This window comes from Melanerpes formicivorus, unplaced genomic scaffold (genome assembly GCF_026170545.1).
Source record: "Melanerpes formicivorus ecotype bairdi unplaced genomic scaffold, bMelFor1.0.p_v2 SCAF_71, whole genome shotgun sequence".
Classification (NCBI taxonomy): domain Eukaryota; kingdom Metazoa; phylum Chordata; class Aves; order Piciformes; family Picidae; genus Melanerpes; species Melanerpes formicivorus.
Window position 1 is genome coordinate 1,455,883 of NW_027142423.1, and position 8,753 is coordinate 1,464,635.

An 8,753-nucleotide genomic window follows, 5' to 3' on the forward strand; every position below is an offset into this window, starting at 1 on the left:
CTGGGAATCCTGGAGCAGTGCTTACAGCCGTGCCACCTCCACTTCAGATGGTTGAACACGGGTGATTTATTTGATTAATTAGCTAGGCAGGTTTCCTAACAACCCTCCCACTGCATTTTCTAGAGGCTCCATCCAAAGCCCACTTAAGCCAGTGTAATAAAATCTTTTGCCTACAAAGGGCCTTCAGATAAATCCATGGGCATGTGCCAAGGGTTAATTTCTGCTTCAGCTCATGCTGGGTCTGCTCCACTGCAGTCCCCAGTGATTTCACTGGAGTTATTCCAGCTTAGCCAAAATGAAGGCTGACACAAGCCAGACTCAGGAACAGGCACCTGGCTGTGCAGAGGAGGTACTTTCAAAGACAACCTCCCTCAGAGACAATCTCTTTCCGGGAGTATTTTTTCCCTTGCTCCCCAGGAAAGCCCTGGAAATTACTTTGGGGGGCAAATAATGAGGAAGTTAGATGAGCTCTAAGCAGAAAAGGTCCCCTGAAGATCATGGGATCATTTCAGTTGGAAAAGGCCTCCAAGACCATCAAGTCCACCCATTGACGTCCCAAAGTGTCATGTCCATGCATCGCTTGAACACCTCCAGGTATGGTGACTCCACCACTTCCCTGGGCAGCCTGCTCCAATGCCTGGCCACTCTTTCAGCAATGTTTTCTTTCCTAATATCTAACCTAAACCTCCCCTGGCACAACTTGAGGTCATTTCCTCTTGTCCTGTCACCTAATACTGGGGAGAAGACACCGATCCCCACCTCACTATAGCTTCCTTTCAGGGAGTTGTAGAAAGCAAGATGTTACATCAGCTGGAACAGAGTGGTTTGGTTGGCACAAAGCGCCATCTCCCCATCTCGGGTAGGCTGGCATCCCTCCAGAGACGTGATCTCATTCCTCCCACCTTCCCAGAAGTGCCCCAATCACAACTGTTTGCTTCTTCCACTCCTTCTCCTGCCAGGGTTCATGTAGACAGACATCTCCCTCCCTGTGAGCCAGCCCTCTTCCCCGAAATTAAAGCCTTCAAGGGGTTGGTGGTTGCAACCAAACATCTTTATTGAGACACAGGAATAGGTTGTTTGTAGAGGTTGTGAATGTCCCCTTCCCAGAGGTGTTCAAGGCTGGGTTGGACAGAGCCTTGAGCTACCTGGTCTTAGGGGGAGGTGTCTCTGCCCATGGCAGGGGGGTTGGAACCAGATGATCTTTAAGGTCTCTTCCACCCCGCACCATGCAATGATTCTATGAATCTCGTTTGGCAACTCCAACACATCCCCATCTCATCCCTCAACATGCTGCAAAGTCTCCAGCCCTTCCAGTTGTCATGGATGGACCAGACACAACTGAAGGAGGAGTATGGCAAATGTTGGACTTCTTTAGGGATGCTTTCTTCAGGTCAGGTCTTGAGGTACTTCTGCGGTTTGGGACAGCCACCATTGGGCTGAATGCAGGGGACCATGGTGCTAGCAGACCCACAGCTGTTGTTTTACATTTCCACCCAAAGCATGTGGTGGTTTGAGACGGCAAGAGGGGGTCTTGATCTTTTGTTTCTTCATTGGCAGGGAATGACGAGAAACTCCTTCAGCCCTCCTGTGCTATAGAACAGCAATGGGAGCCCAAGAAGGTAATTGCCTGCCTCTCCAATCCCTGAGAAACCTTTAATATGTGTCTCTGCCAACTTTGAGGCCTCGTCCAATCTTGACAAATTGTAGTGGAACAAATCCTGTTTGGTTGCCATGCAGCGATTCCAGGGCAGATGGATTGGAGGGAGATGGCAGGTCCCCGCACAGCTGCTTCGGATGGGGCTGCTCGGCTGAGAAGCACGGTGCCCAAGAAACATCCCCCCTGCAAAGGGAGGAGACAGGTCAGGACCCCAGCCCGGATGCTGGCAGGAGTGGAGGGACATTCCTTAAGGACATTCCTCCACGCCAGCCGGGGCACGCGGAGAACTTTGGCTTCCTTCCCATAAAGATGCCTTTGCAAACAAGGAGGGCAGTTCTCCCTGTCCCACCAGGGAGGAGCACAGTGGTGGGCATTCCTTCCTCAGCATGTCTCCTGAGGACTCCATACCACCTTCCTTCCACCCTGGGATCCCCTGGTCATCCCAAGATTTATTTTTAAACCAAACCATCCAGAGGAGCTGTCCGGGGTGGGGAGAGGCATTGCCATCAGCTGTTGATCATCTGTTTGTCTAGGAGAAAAAGCATCCATCAGAGGGCAAAGTTATCCCTCAAATGGACCAGGATCTAGTCCCACCAGCTGGCATGGAAAGTGGAGAACATCAGAAAGCCCTTGTTAGAGCCCCTCTTATTTCAAATGAGGCATGAATTTGGAGAGGAAGGGAAAGACATTTTGCATTATGCTATATAATGATGTGTTAATACAGATGGAAGTTGATTTGGGGCAATCAAACCAGATTCTAGGATTGCAGAAAGTGAATGGTTTTTTGTTTGAGGCAGTAACAAAATTCCAGTTAAGAAAAAAAGTTATTTTAATTTGAAGACTGCAACAAAATTGCAATCCCCCCAAAAATGAAAGATTTAAAAGGGGGACTATTTTATTTAAACTATGCCAAAATTGCATCTCCCCTCCCCAAAAATGGAGACTATTTTGCTTTAAAGACAGTAACAAAATCACAATTTCCACCCCCCCCAAAAAAAAATTTGACTAATTTATGAGAGTAATAAAATTGAAATGGGAAAAAAGGGAATATTTTAGTTTTAAGACAGTAACAAAGATTGCAATTCCCTCCTCCCCCCTAAAAAAAGTGAATATTTCAGTTTCTAAGACTAGCAAAACTGGGTTTCCACCAGCCTTCTGCATACAGGTATAACCTATTTGTCAGGAGATGAATGCTAGTCCCCATTGCAGAGCACATAAAAGAAAATCCCAAAATGTACCACATCAGGAAATTGAGGGGGAATAAGCTGTTTTACTAAATCTATGCCTGAAAATATATCAGCTGAGCAATACTGCTGGTATTAGACTGGGTCACAGCTTCAAATTTCCTCTCCTGCTTCATCCCAAATCAAGATTTAGTTATTTATCCCTATAAAAGACAGGCACAGGTACATGGAGATATTATTTCTACCTACATTCGTGTGTGTATATATGCACACACATATATAAGAAGTTTTGGGACTGTTCTTGGGATAAAACTATTTCTTGAGTCATCCTTGCTTTAATTTTTCTGCATGTTAAAAGACACCAGAAATTCTAAAATCAAAATGAGCCTCTCTGACTTAATTGAAACGCCATCACCATTGCCTACAGACACAGGGATGCAAATCCATGTGTCCTTGCAAAAGCTTCAGATGGAATTCCCAGTTTGTGTGCAACTGGCTTTTCCCAGCTGAAATCTCCCATCTGGAATTCATGGAATCATAGAATAGTTTGGGATGGAATCCACCTTAAAATAGAATAAACCAGGTTGGAAGAGACCGTCGAGATCATCGCATCCGACCTATCATCCAACTCCACCTAGTCAACTAACCCATGCAACCAAGCACCCTGTCAAGTCTCCTAAACACCTCCAGTGATGGTGACTCCACCACCTCCCTGGGCAGCACATTCCAATGGGCAATCACTCTCTCTGTGTAAAATTTCTTCCTAACCTCCAGCCTTAACCTCCCCTGGCACAGCTTGAGACTGTGTCCTCTTGTTCTGGTGCTGGTTGCCTGGGAGAAGAGACCAACCCTCACCTGTTCAAACCCTCTGCCATGGGCAGGGACACCTTCCACTAAACCAGGTCATTCCAACCTGGCCTTGAGCACCTCCATGAAGGGGGCATCCACAACTTTCCTGGGCAACCTGTTCCAGTGCCTCACCACTTTCACTGTAAAGAATTTCTTCCTAATCTCTAGTCTAAATCTCCCCTCCTGCAGCTCAAAGCCATCACCCCATACCCTATCACTACAACCCCTTGTAAAAAGCCCCTTCCCAGGTTTCTTGCAGGCAATCAGACTCATAGAAGGCTTTAGGTTGGAAGAGACCTTTGAAGGTCTGACCATGTATGAAAATATCTTAATGCAAATGATACAAAAAGCTAGTATTTCTTTTAGCTGTTCAACAATGTTTTTTCACAAGGCAAAACTAAAGGAGGACACCACTACATCCATTAAACCACAACCCAATCTGCTATCTCTACACAGTTTTTGGAAGACCTCCAGGCATGGTGACTGGCACAACTTGAGGCCATTCCCTCTTGTCCCAGTGCTTATTCCTTGCAAGAAGAGATTGATCCCCGCCTCACTCCAACCTCCTTTCAGGGAGCTGTAGAAAGACAGCCTCCTTTCCTCCAGGCTGAACAACCCCAGGTCCCTCAGCCACTCTCCACAAAACCTCTGCTCCAGACCCTTCACCAGCTTCGTTGCTCTTCTCTGGATATACTCCAGCCCCTGAGTATCCTTCTTGGAGTGAGGGGCCCAAAACTGAACCCCAGATCCTCTGTATGTCCTCACCATTGCCCAGTAGATGGGAACAATCCCTGCTGTACTCCTGCTGGCCACGATATTGCTGATCCAAGCCAGGATGCTGGTGGCCGCCTTGGCCACCTGGGAACATACAGGCTCGTTTCCAGCTGCTGTTGGCCAACACTCCCAGGTCCTTTTCCTCTGGGCAGTTTCCTATCACTCTGTCCCCAGTCTGGAGTTGTTGTGACCCAAGTGCAGGACCTGACACTTTGTCTTGTTGAATCTCATCCCATTGTCCTCTACCCAGCCAGCCAGCCTGTCCAGATCCCTCTGCAGAAGCTTCTTACCTTCAAACAGATCAATACCCCCATCCAATTTGGTGTCATCTGCACATTTACTGAAGATGGCCTCAATCCCTTCTTCATACCTGGAAGCCCCTATTACAGGAAGGATCTGGACATGCTGAAACCTGTCCACAGAAGGGCCATGAGGACAAGCAGAGGGCTGGAGCACCTCTCTCAGAAGTTGGGGCTATTCAGTCTGGAGAAGACAAGGCTCTGAGGAGACCTTATTGTGGGCTTCCAGCATCTGAAGGGGGCTACAAGAAAGCTGGGGAGGGAATTTTTAGGGTGTCAGGTAGTGAAGGACTAGGGAGAATGGAACAAAACTACAAATGGGTAGATTCAGATTGGATGTGAGGAAGAAGTTCTTCGCCATGAGGGTCGTGAGACACTGGCACAGGTTGTCCAGGAGGTGGTAGAAGCCTCATCCCTGGAGGTTTTTAAGGCTCACTCATTCTATCACCTGATACTATGGAGGAAGAGACCAAACCCCACCTCACTCAAACCTTTTAGGGAGCTATAGAGAACAATGAGGTCTCCCCTCAAGGCTAAACAACCCCAGTTGCCTCAAATACTCCACATAAGATTTTTTTCTCCAGACCCCTCCACCAGCAGAAATCACTTGGGGTTCCTGACCTACTTCTAAAGTCAGCCTTTGCTGAGATTTCTTCTCAGCTTTTTCCTCCTTTTTAGACAAAGAACCAGGAAAGGAACAAGATCCACACATAGGTCTTATGTCCAGGTGTGATGGTTCTGCTCAGCACAGGAGTCTTTCTACTCACCACCCACACAGCTTGGGAGAAGAGTCAGAAACAGAAGCATCCCCAGTGTCACAAATCCTCCTATGAGCTGGGGATTAAAACCATGAACATGAGGTCTATAAAGAAATCATTAAGCTGCAGGAAAAGATACACTTGGGGCTACACATAGTTCAAGAGCATGGCAGGAGTCAGCTCATGTCTTCGTGGCCACAAGAGCCCCAACCAGGAGCCCGGAGAAGCACTCTGCTGCCCTCAACTAAGGGGAGTAGGACTTTCAGGATCACAAACCAGGCAAAGCCACCCTAACATGCTGGGGATATCTCCATATTACCTGGACCCTGTGAGAGAGGCTACACCACCCTCCTCATTCCTAGCCTAGACCCACAGCCACACATTAGCTTCTCCTCCTACACCTTCAACCCCCACACCACATCAACCTGAATTGCACAGAGGTGCCCAGCTCCACCAGCTAAATGGATCTTCGCTAAGCTACCAACAGGACAGTTGGAACTAGATGATCCTGGAGGTCCCTTCCAACCCTAACAATTCTGTGACTCTATATTGGAGAAGTCATCAACAGTTTCCCTACCTAACCGGGGGGCCACCAGGCCCCCCGGCCTTTGTTGTCACCACCACCATCACCCAGTGTGCTCCATGGGCACTCACCAGTGATGAGAGGAGGATCCTCAGCCCAGATGGGCTCAGCTTGGGGCTTCTGCCTTTCCTGGCAGGGATTAAATAGGGGAGTGAGTGGGGAGGGCAAAGTGGCCACACCTGGGGTGGGAGGAGACTCCTCCTCTACTCCACTCTGGTGAGACCTCACCTGGAGTATTGCAGCCAGTTCTGGGGCCCCTACTAAAGGAAGGATCTGGAGGTGCTGAAATGTGTCCAATGAAGGACCATGAGAATGAGCAGAGGGCTGGAGAACCTCTGCTCTGAGGACAGACTGAGAAAGTTGGGGCTATTCAGACTGGAGAAGAGAAGGCTCTAAGGACACCTTCTTGTGGCCTTCCAGTATATTAAGGGTCCTCCAAGAAAACTGGGGAGAGACTTTTTAGGGTGTCAGGGAGTGATAGGACTGGGAGAAATGGAAAAAAAATAGAAGTGGGTAGATTCAGATTGGCTGTTAGGAAGAAGTTCTTCCCCATGAGGGTGGTGAGACACTGGCACAGATTGCCCAGGGAGGTGGTGGAAGCCTCATCCCTGGAGGTTTTTAAGGCCAGGCTGGATGTGGCTGTGAGCAACCTGATCTAGTGTGAGGAGTCCCTGCCCATGGCAGGGGGGTTGGAACTGGATGATCCTTGAGGTCCCTTCCAACCCTAACAACTCTATGATTCTATGTAAGTGATAAAGATATTAAAGAGAACTGACCTGAAACTGAGCATCCAGGAACACAGCTTGTGACCAACCTCCAACTGGAATTAACTCCATCAAGATAAATCTCATTGAGGTCATTTCACAGAGCAGAATCTGAGCCCCTGACTGCAGAACAGTTTCTACTTATTAGCTGCTGGTGAAATTCAGTGCAACTATGTGGTGAGATATTGGAATGTGGGCTGAGCTTTACCCACAGCGGCAGGATTTGTTTGGAACCAAAAGCAATCGGAAGGAAAACAAGAGGTCTGGCCACATTGAAAGCAAGGTCAAAGGCTTTGGCTGAGTGCAGAGGATTTAGAGGAGAGGAGAATGTGTGATACCATTTATGAAACTCAAACACTAAGAGGAATACAGGAGGGCAGAGCTGGTGGATGCTGCCCACAAAATGAAGGTGGTGGTGGGATGGATGGATGCATCTTTCTTGTTAGGATGTTTAATGGTGGGGGGGGGAAGGGGGAGGCTCTCGTCACCTTGTGTAGAAATGTGGTATCAGAGAGATTAGATTGTGCATGGTCAGTGGTTATAAATGTACAAGGGATGAGAGAAGAAAGAGGGGAGAAGGAACACTTCAGTCTGTGTCCCGCATGCTCTTGAGGCCAGAAATGTCATAGAATCATGGAATGGTTTGGGTTGGAAGGGACTTTTAAAGGTCATCTAATCCAACCTGAAGTCAGCAGGGACGTCTGCAATGAAGGCAAGTTGCTTTGAGCCCCAAATAACCTGACCTTGAATATCTCCATGGATGGGGCATCTGCCACATCTATGGGCAATCTGGGTTAGGGTCTTATCACCTGCATCATAAAAATATTCTTCCTTCTTTCTAGTCTGAATCTCCCTCTTTTAGTTTCAAACCAACACCCCTTGTCCTGTCACAATAGGCCCTGGTAGAATGTCCCTCTCTGACTCTTCTGTAGCCCCTTTTAAGTACTGAAATGCCACCAGAAGGTGTCCCTGGAGCCTTCCCTTCTCCAGGCTGAACAACCCCAACTTTCTCAGCCTGTCCTCACTGCAGAAGGCTTTCATCCCCCTGATTACTTTTCTGGCCTCCTCTGTGCTCACTTGAACAGGTCCATGTCCTTCTACTGCTGAGAACTGGACACAGTAATCCAAGAAAGGCCTTTGGAGGAATTATTCAGCAATCCTCCCAGGGGAATGTCAAAGTCCACCTCCATCACATGGAAGGCTGTAATCCTGAGGCACACTTACATCCTCAACAAGATGAAATTCCTGGATTATTTCTAAATTAGCACCTCCAGTCCAAGCAGTCCATTTTTGTTCTCTGACACCAGGGTCATTGGTAGTTTTCTGGTCTCACAAGATCTCCAAACAGAAGTGAAGTTGAAATCAAGACTTATTTCTCCATAGCCAGGTACTGGGCTTGGACTTCATCTTTTTGAGTGTCTCTACACTAGAATCATAGAATCATGGAATGAACCAGTTTGGAAAATATCTCAGAAATCATCCAGTCCAACCTATTACCTAATACCTAACACCTCATGACTAACCAAACCATGGCTTCAAGTGCCATGTCCAATCCTTTTTTGAACACCTCCAGGGATGGTGACTCCACCACCTCCCTGGGCATCCCATTCCAATGGCAAAGAACTCTCTCTTTCTGTGAGGAACTGTCTCCTCATCTCAAGCCTAAACTTTCCCTGGCACAGCTTGAGACTGTGTCTTCTTGTTCTGGTGCTGGTTGCCTGGGAGAAGAGACCATCCCCCACCTGTCCACAACCTCCTTTCAGGTAGTTGTAGAGAGCAATAAGGTCTCCCCCGAGCCTTCTCTTCTCCAGGCATGCTCAGATCATGCTGCAAAAGTGGAATTGCAAATCCATACCAAATATTCCTTCAGTTCTTAAGTGTCCTC

The 8,753-nt window shown here is 47.9% G+C and overlaps 1 long non-coding RNA gene across 1 annotated transcript; it reads right to left on the reverse strand.

Annotated features, from left to right (window-relative positions):
* Positions 1 to 1,029: 1,029 nt before the first annotated feature.
* LOC137453708 (uncharacterized) lies at positions 1,030 to 6,271 on the reverse strand. Its single transcript, XR_010990445.1, has 2 exons — positions 6,176 to 6,271; positions 1,030 to 1,840 (listed from the first exon to the last, which is right to left on the reverse strand). It is a non-coding gene; the product is annotated as an uncharacterized lncRNA (long non-coding RNA).
* Between the last annotated feature and the right edge of the window lie 2,482 nt (positions 6,272 to 8,753).